The sequence below is a fragment of the Polypterus senegalus genome, chromosome 13 (assembly GCF_016835505.1).
Source record: "Polypterus senegalus isolate Bchr_013 chromosome 13, ASM1683550v1, whole genome shotgun sequence".
Lineage (NCBI taxonomy): Eukaryota > Metazoa > Chordata > Cladistia > Polypteriformes > Polypteridae > Polypterus > Polypterus senegalus.
In genome coordinates this window covers 73,568,512-73,580,924 of record NC_053166.1, presented here as the reverse complement: position 1 = coordinate 73,580,924, position 12,413 = coordinate 73,568,512, and the positions used below count along the sequence as shown (strand labels likewise).

At 40.8% G+C, this 12,413-nt stretch overlaps 1 protein-coding gene across 2 annotated transcripts in view; it reads right to left on the bottom strand.

Moving 5' to 3' along the window:
• The window catches only part of si:ch211-180f4.1 (uncharacterized protein LOC100144405 homolog), a 58,666-nt gene extending 46,641 nt beyond the window's left edge, over nt 1-12,025 (bottom strand). Inside the window, exon 1 of one of the 2 annotated variants that reach the window (XM_039775559.1) lies at nt 11,955-12,025. The gene's annotated coding sequence lies outside the window, so the exon portion shown is untranslated. Of the gene's footprint in view, nt 1-11,839 lie in introns of both variants that reach the window. The other variant, XM_039775558.1, reaches the window with a different exon arrangement.
• Nucleotides 12,026-12,413: the final 388 nt, after the last annotated feature.

Genomic DNA, 12,413 nt, shown 5'->3' with positions numbered 1-12,413 from the left:
TAGGTTCTTATAAAACCTAGCACTGCTATGGTTGACTGCAGGTTGATTGACTGACAATACACAAGATTAGGGCTTTCCCAGTAGCCATTTGAAAGGCGCTACACAACAGCTGTGGTATAGAAATTACATTTTCTATGTGAACGTCCAAATTTCTTCCTCTGGTAATGTGCCTTACTGGCATTACCAGCAATTAAAGAAATTAGTTTTGTGTCCTCTGCAGTGTTAAGAGAGAAAGGCTTTGTTTTGGGATAAAAGGAAAAAAGGTGTAAAGAAAGGAAACTTGCCTTTTTGTTTTATACTAGCCAGTCCAGCGCGCACATATACGCATAATCAGGCCGGTTTTTTAATGATTTTTAAGCACAGGGAGAAAATTAACATTCGAAAAATCAGTAATGTAATAAATCAGCAAGAAAAGCAACATTATAACAATGCACAGAACGAACCAACACAGTAAAACAGTTTGCTATGGTGCATGCGGTCGTGCGTCGTAACCGAAAACACGGTTTTTAAAGACTGCTTACTTCATTGTGTTTTAACCTCAGTTGTAAAGGATTGTTTTGAGGATCCCATGGGATACCCCTTGCAAACCGTTTTACACACTGCATATTGCGATTCACCTCTGCAAGAAGCATGCCTCTATGAACAGTCAACGTGGCTCGGAGGTGCCAGGAGTTGGTGGGCGTGGCTCCTTCTGCGTGCGCCATAGGTGTCTTACTTATCGGCGGCTCAGTGAGTCCACGCCCCTTCTGGCGTGCTTTCCATGGTTGTCTCGCCTTAGTGAATTATATATATAGATAGTGTAGAGAGACGTCTTCGCTGACGATATGAGCGCCTTTTGTGGACCGTCGCAGTGGGTCTCGTGGTGACTGGTGAGACGTCCCTGCCATTAACTGGCCGGGATGGCACTGTCGGTCCTCCACTCATGTACGTGTCTTGCAAGACCTCATAATCGTATACGGCAAAAGAAAGTGCAAAGCACCTTAATATTAGTTTGCCACGGTCTAGAAAAGGGATCCCGTGTTTGCAGTTGTCTGGGCTATAGCTCAGGGGAAGGAGGAAAAAAATTAAAAGTGCTCACTTTGACTTAAGGCAGAAGCACAGTCAGCGTCTTAAAGGCCGGCACAGCTACTCGCACGCGCGCCGGCTGCCCGACTTTTATAGTATTTTTGCAGTGCAGGAAACGGCACTTTTTGCAGACACGTTCATGTGATCAAAAGTCTCCGTGCTCTTTAGAGATTTTGCTTGTACTCTGTGTACTGCGTTCATAGTCAGTTCACGTGTGCCGCTCGGAGTACATGCTTCAAAGCTACTGAGCTGTGCCTGTGCTATCTCATGCGATCTTGTGATGCCCACGGCTTTATTTAATGTTAGCTAAGACCCAGCACTTAAAAGTTTTTTTAGCAGTTTCGCTGAGTTTGTCTCAAACACCACCCAGACCATCTCATCTTCGTCTGAATATTTAGTGGCAGAGTGTTTCTATTGGATTGCCGCTGAGGGACAGCCTTATATGGGTAGGCACTCAATTACGTGGGAGGCGTGATGATGCGAGACGCAAGACGCAACTCCGACTCCCACGGCCATCGAGCTGCAGTCTATTACAGTATATGGACGAAAAAATAGGTTCCAGTTATGACCATTACGCGTAGAATTTCGAAATGAAACCTGCCTAACTTTTGTAAGTAAGCTGTAAGGAATAAGCCTGCCAAATTTCAGCCTTTCACCTACACAGGAAGTTGAAGAATTAGTGATGAGTCAGTGAGTAAGTGAGTCAGTCAGTCAGTCAGTCAGTGAGGGCTTTGCCTTTTATTAGTATAGATGCACGAGGGTTATGTAGTTGAGGGCCATATACAATGGAAATGTTTGATAGATGGGAATTGATAATTAAAGATAGAGCCCTGAAAGCGATGCAGAAGTGCAATGAGGGACGGCAAAGCCAAATGAAAATTATAGCAGAAAAGAAAAGCTGTTCTTGATAATGCAAGAACCATCTCAAAAGTCTGAACAAAAGAAGGAAGAATAAGCAAATAAAAATAATATAAATAAAAAAGAAGAACGGATTATACCTTGATTTAGCAACAGCATGTGTTTCCCCTCACTTTGAGGACAATAGTCCATCACCGCCCCTTGGGGCAGCTGGATGAGGGAGAGGAAGAAGACGGTCCCGATGATTTCTAAACCGAACAGTTTCAGCCAGAGAAGGATGAAGAAGAGGGAGAGGGTAGAGATCACCACCAATCTCAGTTACGATTGGTGCAAGAAAGTACTGCGGCACAAAGACACGGCCCGGGGAAACGGATGCCTCATAAGCCCCTATTCTGACCCCTCAGGGTCATACATGAATATGAAAGGAGGGAATTTCAAGCACCATTAATACAAGTTCCCATTCCGCAATATAATGTACAACAGCCTGACAGATTAAAACCGTCCCACCATGATGGTGCAAAGAAACTGGGACCTGAAAGAATTAAAAGAGGTGGTGTAGGAATTACTAAAACCCAAATAAAAGAAGGGGGGCAGAAGTTCATGATGGCGGAGAAACAATTGGATGACATATATAAGCCAAATGCTGCAGAATGGACTCGGGTCCTTAGAAGCTAATTCCAGGCTGAAATGATGTGAGAGAGCAATGGACTGAGACTCTGGGACAACAGGAGGTTGATAGTGGCCAGTTCAATGTTCAGTGGACAGTTAAAAGCAGAAATAAATGCAAAATATATCAGCCCTCTATTGCCCAGTGAACTCGTTTGGACAAGACTTGATGGCCTGCCTGTGCCTTTGCATCTCAGCAACGAAAAAGGGAGTGAAGGTCACATCAGAACAACACACCACCCTTGCACTGACCACCACCATTACATGATCCTATGCTGCTTTGATTGTTCATGTTTTTCTCAAAACAGCAAGAATCTCTGCTGTCCTGGGTTCCTCTTGGATTACAGTATTCAAAATATTTTCACTATATTTCATGATTTTTTGGACTGAATTATGGTGAAGTTTGGCTCTTGGACTTTTTAGCTGCTGCTGTCAAAAAAAGAGACTATTTGCATAACGAACTGTTATATCTCAGCAGAATTGGCTGGAGCAGTATCTCTCTTTTGTTACAACAACTGCTTTTCTTCTGGAGTGGTTCTATCCCACATATCCCTATTGCTAAATCTGCTTGTTTTCAGTGGTATAATGTGAGACAATGGGTATTAGCATGTCCAGAAGGGGAGGATTGGGAATATGTGGGACCTAATATATAGTCCACCCCAGATAGATCTGTTAAAAATATTGCAGTAGGACTAGATGTACCTGTAACCCGATCGTTCTGTCATTTACTGTATCTTTCACCTCTCCACCTACCCATGCTGTTTACCCTTCAAATCTTTTAGTTAGATTCACTCCTCTCATCTCTCTAGGTACAAGGGAAATAATATTTTGTCTGAATAGCTCATGTTGAACCCTTGGTCATTTTCCCAAAGTCATCCTTCCGTTTACATTGTTCATGCTGACTTAGTTAAGCGGGGTTCTATTATTCCGATCCAATACTTTCCTATTCTTCTAGTTAGAAAAGTGTATGGCTCATGATGGTTCATTCAGGACCTCTGCGGAGTCAATGCTACTATACACCCTAGGACTCCTATAGTCGCTAATCCTTCCACTATTCTCTTTACAGTCCTGCCCACTTCTATGTGGTTTTCTGTTATTGATCTTGCAAATGCTTTTTCATTTCGGTTCACCCCGAATCCCAGTTCTGATTCACATTCACTTTTAAAGGGAAGTGTTGGACCAGAGCTGTGATTCCGCAGGGATATACAGAGGCTGTGCGTGTGTATGTGCATGGTGCAGTATGCAGATGATTTGCTTTTAGGTTCTGAGGTTCAGGAATAATGCAAAGAAGACACAAAGGCTTTGTTGGTCTTCCTAGCGGAAAACAGGCACGAGGTGTCTGGGAAAAATTTGCAATTGATTAAAGGAAAATAAAATACCTGGGTCATGATTTGACTGCAGGGGAATGTGCACAGTCTACAAGGTGGCAAGATATATCTGTCCTTGGAATGTTAGGATATTGCCGGCAATGGGTTAAAAATTTTTTCTAAAAAAGCACAGCCACTCCAAGATCTAGCGACCTCTCCTAATTTGGCCTTAACTGATAAAATTTCAAGAAAGGAGCAGGCTGAGAAGACTTTAACTGATATTAAATAAATTTTAATGTCTGCACACACATTAGAACTTCTGAACTAGTTTCGTCCTTTCACTCTGTTCGTGGACGAGAAAGGGGGGTATATGACTGCGGTACTAACTCAACAACAAGGAGATAGACAAAGACCGGTCGCATATTATTCTAAAAAAAATGGATCCAGTGGCTGCTACAATCCTGGTCTGTTTGAAAGTAGCTGCTGTAACAACAGAGGCCGTATTAGCGTGCTCAGACATTGTGCTCATGAGGCCCTTAATGGTAAAAGTACCGCATGCAGTTCATTCTATCTTAATGCAAGTGAAAACATCACATCTTACTAATGCATGAGCAATACACTATAAAAATGTACTGTGCACTCTCTCGAACGTCACAATTGAAAGATGTTCTACACTAAACCCAGCCACTCTTCTTCCTATGGAAGAAGGAGAACCACACAATTGTCATGATAAAATAACAAATATCTTGAAAGTCACATCTGACTTACAGGAGGTACCACTAGAAAAAGGGGATATATTATTTGTAGATGGTTGTTCATTGCGCTTAAAAGACAGGACATTGTCTACCAGCTACGCTATAGTCAAGAAAAACTGCCTGCTTGAAGCAAACCACATTTCATCTGTACTAAGCGTGCAGACAGTGGAAATTATAGCACTTACCCGTGCCTGTCAGCTGGCTGAAGGGAAAGAAGTCACTATTTATACTGAGGAAAGGAACTCAGGTAAGTCCCGCCGTTACCCTGAAACCAGTGGGTCCATTCAAATGGACTTCACTGAACTAACGCCATCCAGAGGATATCAATACTGTCTTGTGATTGTGTTCTCCCGGTGGGTTGAGGCCTTTCCTTCTAAGCATGCCGATGCAAAGGCAGTGGCTAAAGCTTTAATAAAAGAAATTATCCCAAGGTGGGGTATTCCACAGAAGCTCCAAACAGATAATGGCACACAATTTGTCAAATCTGTATTAAGTGAATTATCCTCTTGGTTGCAAATAAATGTTCACCATTACTGCAAATACCATCCCCAGAGCGGGGGAATAGTAGAAAGGTGTAACGGCACTTTGAAATCCAAATTATCCAAAATCTGTGAGCAAATTAATCTCTCTTGGCCAGATGCTCTACCCTTAGCTGTTTTGAGCTTGAGGGGAAGAACACATCAACAGTTGGGGTTATCCCCGTTTGAGATCCTAACAGGTCGCCCCATGCCAGTGGGCATGATTATAGGAAATGTGACATTACATACAGTAGACAATGATCTCCTTTCTAGCCTCACAGGTCTATGAACCTCATTGAAGGATGTCCAGGAACAGGTCAAACATGCCTGGCAAACAGCTCCCGACTCAACAGGCCCACTGTTCCCCTTGGGTACATGGATCTTAATTAAAGACACCAGGTGAAAACACTGGCATCAGCCTCGTTGGAGGGGACCCTTCCAAGTAGGGAAGACCACCTCACTCCAAATTGACTTTTGTAACGTCACTCCTTGTGGAACCGGAAGACATGAACAATGGACTAGGCCTGAAAAATATGTGTGTGTGACTACTGTCTTCACTCATTATGGCAGCAATTGTGAAGAATTGCAGTGGGTATTTGCAAATACAGGTACCTATGACTGGGGTTATTAGCCCTGGAAGGCTCAGCAACATGATCTCAAGACAAGGTTCTCCATTATTAAGGGACATACTAGTGGAACATGCTCACATGATAACTGTAACCCGGTAATCATCACTTTAAAAGATCCATCACTCTATGATGAGGGTGTTTACGTATTAGGGGCACACGTCTCTGGAGGACATCCTTTTGGGAAATTCATTATTCAAGTCACAACGCCAAGGCCCAATTCTGTCTCTCCTACTTCCTCAACCTCCCCTGCTACTGTCCTTCCTGATGACTCCCCATCGCACCCTGTGCTGTACTTAAATATTACCTTCTTATCCTCCACCTTTGCATTTGAGACTGGTTATGGGTACCAGAACCGTTGGCTTCAATGGGTATTTTACTCTGCTAAACAGGTAAACCAATCAAATTGCTATGACTGTGCCATGGCCAGACAATATCTGGCCACGACCCTTTTCCCCTTAACCGACCCATTGCACCCTGCAGGTCTCTCTTGTGTGTTACAGCTGTTCTCTTCCTCCACTCCTCCCAAGGACCCCTTATGCACATCTCTACACCACCTCTTCCCTCCCTTTCCCCCCATGACCCCGCTGATGTACTGCTCATATAGGGCCAACTATACTTACTTTTCATAAAATGGCCCCAACTCCTCGAACTTTGTTGGTAGACTACTACTTGAATGGTGTCAACAGACCTATAATGTGTCCCCTGGCGCAAGCACTCATCAAAGTCTTTCACATTCCTGGTTTTCTTCCCATAATTCCCCACTTGACGATATATGTTGGATGTGTAAAAAGAACATGTTGCTCTCAGTCCATCTCCAATCCCCTTGACGAACTATTTGAAAGATGGTTCGGAACATGGGCCGGGTGGTGTAAGACTATATTCACCACTGTCCTCATTTCCCTTGCAATTCTGGTTGTTTTCGGTTGCTGCCTCATCCACTGTATTTGTGGCCTCCTTCACAGGCTCATTGACACCTCCCTCACAAAAGCCTGTTTTCTCCATGCCCACAATTCCCAGGACCCCTATTACAACCCTTTGCTCCTGGAACCTACACCCCCTCCTGAATATGATGATACTGCTCCCGCTGACTGGGTCTGATTTATTTAATGTGCATATTTTATGTGCAAAGGGGGGAATTGAGAAAGAATAAAACATTATTAACTGTAATGATTATAAGTATTTAACTCACAATACCAATATTTTGTATTAATCATGCTGCAGAGAGCTATATGATTTGTTCCTCATTTATGCAGAAAAAGAATTAAGCTTTGTGCACAGAATTGAGGGACTAACTTGCATCATTTATAAACTGCTGACCTCTTGATAATAAAAGAACACCCTGTGATATTATGAAATCAGCTGTGACTGGTTTTTGAACCCTTGCTTAAATTATTTCGACCATACTGCTAAAGATTTAGGTATGTAGGTAATTCCTCCCGACTGTTGTGCAAAAACATTGCATACCTAAGCAAGATAAGGTAGTGATCACTAAAGCTTACTATAAGTTCTGCTTCAAACATGTAAACAGATCTAGTATAAAAGAAAGAAATTCCCTGTAATGTGAAGCTGATTACACTAGCTGCTGCAGCTTTCTACTCACCAAGAATAAAAAGCTTCTTTCAATCTACAGGTCTCCTGTCATTCCTGCCCTCAGCGTCCACAACTTACATGTTGTTGCTAAACAGCGCAAAACTACTCTGTTTTATGTTAAACATGTAAAAGTCAATAGGCTGGTATGCCTCTTAAAACAAAACAGCTAAAATTAATTTATCTATTTTATATCCGGTTTCCGAGTCATTGGGTATTTTCTTTATTGCCTTTACGATATGGAACTTCAGTCACATAGCAGGTCCAATTTTACTGCTTCCTTTGCAAGTCTGTTGACTACAAAACAGGTGGACCTTGTTTACACATTTAAGTGAAAAACAGAAAATGTAAGAGAAATTAAGCTGTAAAGTAAAGCCATAAGGACAGATGTCATATTTGCATTATCTTGAAGAAAAATAAAGCTTACTCTTATTCATAAATGTATCCCATCAATGCCCTTAAAGGCTAGAAACAAACTATCAATATAGCAGGTGCTTTGAATGAAGAGGCCCTATATTTAACACAACAGTTACTTGTTTACTTCATTACTACGTTTAAATGACACCAAACAACAAGATGAGAGAAACCTATAGAAGGGAAACCCTGAATAGGATTTCGGGGTTTGCGTTGACACAAACGTTCACATTAACAGGAGATATTCCACATGGGCTCAATAATGCTGACACTGCATAATCAAGTTAGGAATAACCTTCTCAGGGAAGGAAAACATTCAAGACAGATTCCACAATAGACTTCTGCACACAAACAGCAATGGAAACTTATAACAAACTGCGTCGTCCTGCAGATGAAGCAATGACCCTTATTGTTTTTAAAAAACTTTAGACAACTTAAAACAGTGTTCACGCTGCAGCTCAATTCTACTTTTTTCACTGAAATGCATATTTAAAATAGTTCTGAACATTTTAGGGAAATGTGAACAGCAAAAGAACACTTGGTCTGGAGTTTTTGGCTCAGATTTAGACCAGTTATGTATGTGGTTGAAAATCTGATACTGACATATGCGACTTAAATGAGACCTGTGTTTGAAGGCTTTGATTGGAATTGCCTAGAACTAATTTAATATCACTTTTAATGAGACCTTCATCATATTTTTGTGTTGCAAATCAAGTTGGATGACAGTACAAACTCATCATGCCAAAGGAAAGGAAGCAAGATGTGGAACTTAAACATTTGGGGCGACTGTCACCAGCCAATACACCCCAGTTTCTACGCATTCTTAGATGAAAATGGCATTCTTTGATTGGGTATTCTTCAAAGAGTCTTACAAATACTGGCATAAGCAATCAAATGTTCCTTTCTCTTGTAATCAACAAACCACTGTTTTGCAACGACACCCTCAACATCTTTCTCCCAACAGTTCTGGATCCTTTCTTGTGTCCACCATTTTCTACACACACTTAGAGCAGTGATAATTGCATTCAACACATCAGCTACAGTTCTTTGCTGTTTCTATTCCTTGCCTCCATGAGCTGAAGAATTAACAAACATTCTGCAATGAAGGCAATATTAAAGTGTTAAAGCATACAGCATGTTGTTAATGTTCATGGCGGTACTGTATATTTTTTTACTTGTGGGGCACACTCAGGCTAGATATTTGTATATGCTCACATCAGATTTAGATTATTTGCAAAATTATTTTTGCTATCCAAAAGAAAAAAAAAAAATATGAGCCAAAAATTGGAACGGAGTAACTTTTAGTTGCAGTTTGAATGTAGTTGTTGATAACCAAATTTGTTCTGATGAATTTCTTAAGTTTTCATGAAATGCTGATTTATGTAATCAGTGTCACTCAACATTTTCTTTTAATCTTGTGTAATTATACTCATTGTTGCTCTCAAGGATTCTCTCTCTCTCTGCCGGAAACAAAGAGGCACCACAATTAACACCTACGCTGGTGATGAACACTGAATGTGATACTCTTTGAGAGTTCAATATTTTATATGTGTGTATGTGAATGCTAAAACTTGGTTCTTCCTTTGCTGTATACAATGCTTCCAATATTTTCATATAAAAAGTATACATCAGAAAACACTGCCGCGCTTTCATTCACAGCCTCTTCTAATACAGCACATAGGCATGTATTAAAAATCATAAACAGTCCTACAAATGCAACACTGTGCATGCAGAGGGGACTGGGCGGTCTCATGGTCTGGAACCCTTACAGATTTTATTTTTTCTTTTTTGTTTTTTCTGTCCCCCCTGGCCATAGGACCTTAGTCTTATTCGATGTTAATTAATCTTGATTTATTTTATTTTCTTACATTGTCTTTTATTTTTCTATTCTTTATTATGTAAAGCACTTTGAGCTACTGTTTGTATGAAAATGTGCTATATAAATAAATGTTGTTGTTGTTGTTGTTAACCTGCCACAGCCTCTATAAGATGTTAGATTAAACCACGACATACCAAAAAATGCTGTATCTATGTGCCAGTCAGTTAAACATAAAGAAGACAGAATGAAACCCAAATGTGACAATTTTTGAATCTCTCCTCGAATCATACTTTTAACAAAAACACAGACTGTGTGTTGTTAGCTAATGCACAGTATTTTGTACTCGGTGGTATTTACTGCTCTGTATTGTGGCATTACTGTACTGTTAATTGTACCATTGTTAGTGGACGGTTGTATCCTGTGTGGGCACTCAAATAAGAATTTCATTATATTATATTATATTATATTATATTATATTATATTATATTATATTATAAAATAAAGATCTGACTGATTGTACGCGGCATCATGTGCAACCCAGGAACCAACCCTGATCTCAATGGATCATAAGACACACATTTACAGATACCCACACCGGACCAAATTTTCGATTTACCAATCAGCCTAACATCCAAAGATGTCTTAGGAATGTGAGGGGAAAAAAAAAAAAAACTAGAAAAAAACCCAACTAGGTCACAAGGAGAACAGAAAAATTCCACATTAACAATGAAGACACCAGGAACAGACCTTAGGTCCATGAAGGTGAAAGTCAGCAGCGTTTACCACTGCATCACCATACACCCAGAAAGAACCATTTCATTCATCCATTATCTTGGCTGCTTAATGTAGTCCAGGGTCTTGAAGACAAAGAATACTCCAAAAGCAATGGCTTTGAGGATGGAGCTAACCCTGGATCGGGCACCAGTTTATCTCAGAGCACACTACTCACACCACACACACGTACTCATTCGTACATAATACATCTTGAGGATAAAGGAGGAAAACATACAAAACAATTTCCCCACAGGAAACAATGAGCAAACTCCATACCAATTGTGTCTCAGTCAAGATTAGGATATGAGGCAGTGGCGCTAATCACTACACCACCATACCACTCAGAAAGAAGTAAAATGGACTGAATAAAACTTTCCTTGCTTAATTATAGCAATCATATGATCTTGACAAGGTCAAAAGACAAGACAAGGTCAAAATAGCAAACACTTGCCATATGAATATTTTGTCTGCCAAAAAGAAAACGTCTGGATGGATTTAGCAATTGACCTGTTACTTATGCCTTTTAAAAAACACGTCACAATGAAATACTTGAGAATTGTCTTGCAGTTTGGTCTAAAAACGATTTTGTTATTTAATATTTGTTTAGGGCACTAAGTCAAATGTAAATGTGCCTTTTAAAGATGTAGCACCTTAGTGACAAAAAGGGCCCCTTTTCCTCACTTATATTTTAGATTTGCATTTTATTTGCTGACTGTTCTGTTGCTGTCGTACTGTCTATCATTATAGTCTACTCCCTGTTGTATATTTTATGTAAGGACATGTGTGGGCTATTACCAGTACAATATTGTTTCTTGTGATTATGATGTATTTGAGCAATCTTGTATTACATTTTGTCATTTAGCTTATTTGAAATACAGTACAATTATGTATTCTTTGTAAATCGCTCTGTGACAAAACGCTGTTAAAGGCGCTATATAAAAACGATTGATTTAAAAAACATGATCAGCCTTAAGTTCTTTACATAATACAGCGACAAAAGAACGTGAAAGTAATTTGGTTTGGTTCACTTTACTTTTTTTATATTGGCTCTTCCCAAACACGCTCTGAACACCTTTTTATCTTTTGCTGTGACCTGGCTCCACGTTCCAGTGAACGGGTTAGTCTCAGCAAATGAAAAGGCTGACTTTGCGCACTCGTCAAAGACACGGAGAATCGTAGGACTCGGCGCGGGCTTCTCGCGGACAGCCGCAGGTGTCGAGCGCACCAAAGTTGCAGCAGGACGCGACGCCCCGGCAAGGCAGCGGGCAAATGCAGAGGACACTCGGGCTAATGTAACGCGGACATCCAGATGCAGACACACACACAAAAAAAACACAATCTAACGTATATACAGCAATAAACAAGTGAAGAACAAGCTTCAGTTCTAGAGAAAATAAACATTCAAACGCAGAGATGCCCACCCAGCAAAAACACATAACGCCCTTACCTTACACAGGGATGCAACACATTCAAATGTGATTTTCTGCATTAGCTAAATACAGCTCAGTGAATGTATACAATTTTCCTTCTCTTTTCGTAAAATATTTTTCATTCACTCTCACCTCCTTCCCACTGTCCATGCAAGCGTCCTAAACACACCAAGGTCCGTTTTACAGTCGCTAATATTTTAACCAAAACCCCCGAGACACGCCCCTCCCGTGATGATTGACGTCGTCTAAATCCAGTAAAGTGTTCACGGTGTTTGTCGCCAGCCTATAGCATGACAGAGGCGGGGTTGGTTTTCCCGGTAACGCAATGATGTCATTGGATCCAGCAGCGGCACTGGATGTGTTTTACCTACGGCTGCAAAAAAAGCCGATATCGTCACCGCCCGCTTGATGATTTCAGTCACCTCAGAGAAGAGCCAAAGGACTTGCGTTTTCACTTTTACAGCAAGTTTGGTAAATGTCACCTTGGATTCCCACTCGCAGGAGTTACAAACACTTCTCATCATTGAGTGAGGCTGTCTTACATTTAAAGGTGGTTTACAATATCTATATTTTTAACTTTAAAGTGTGCTG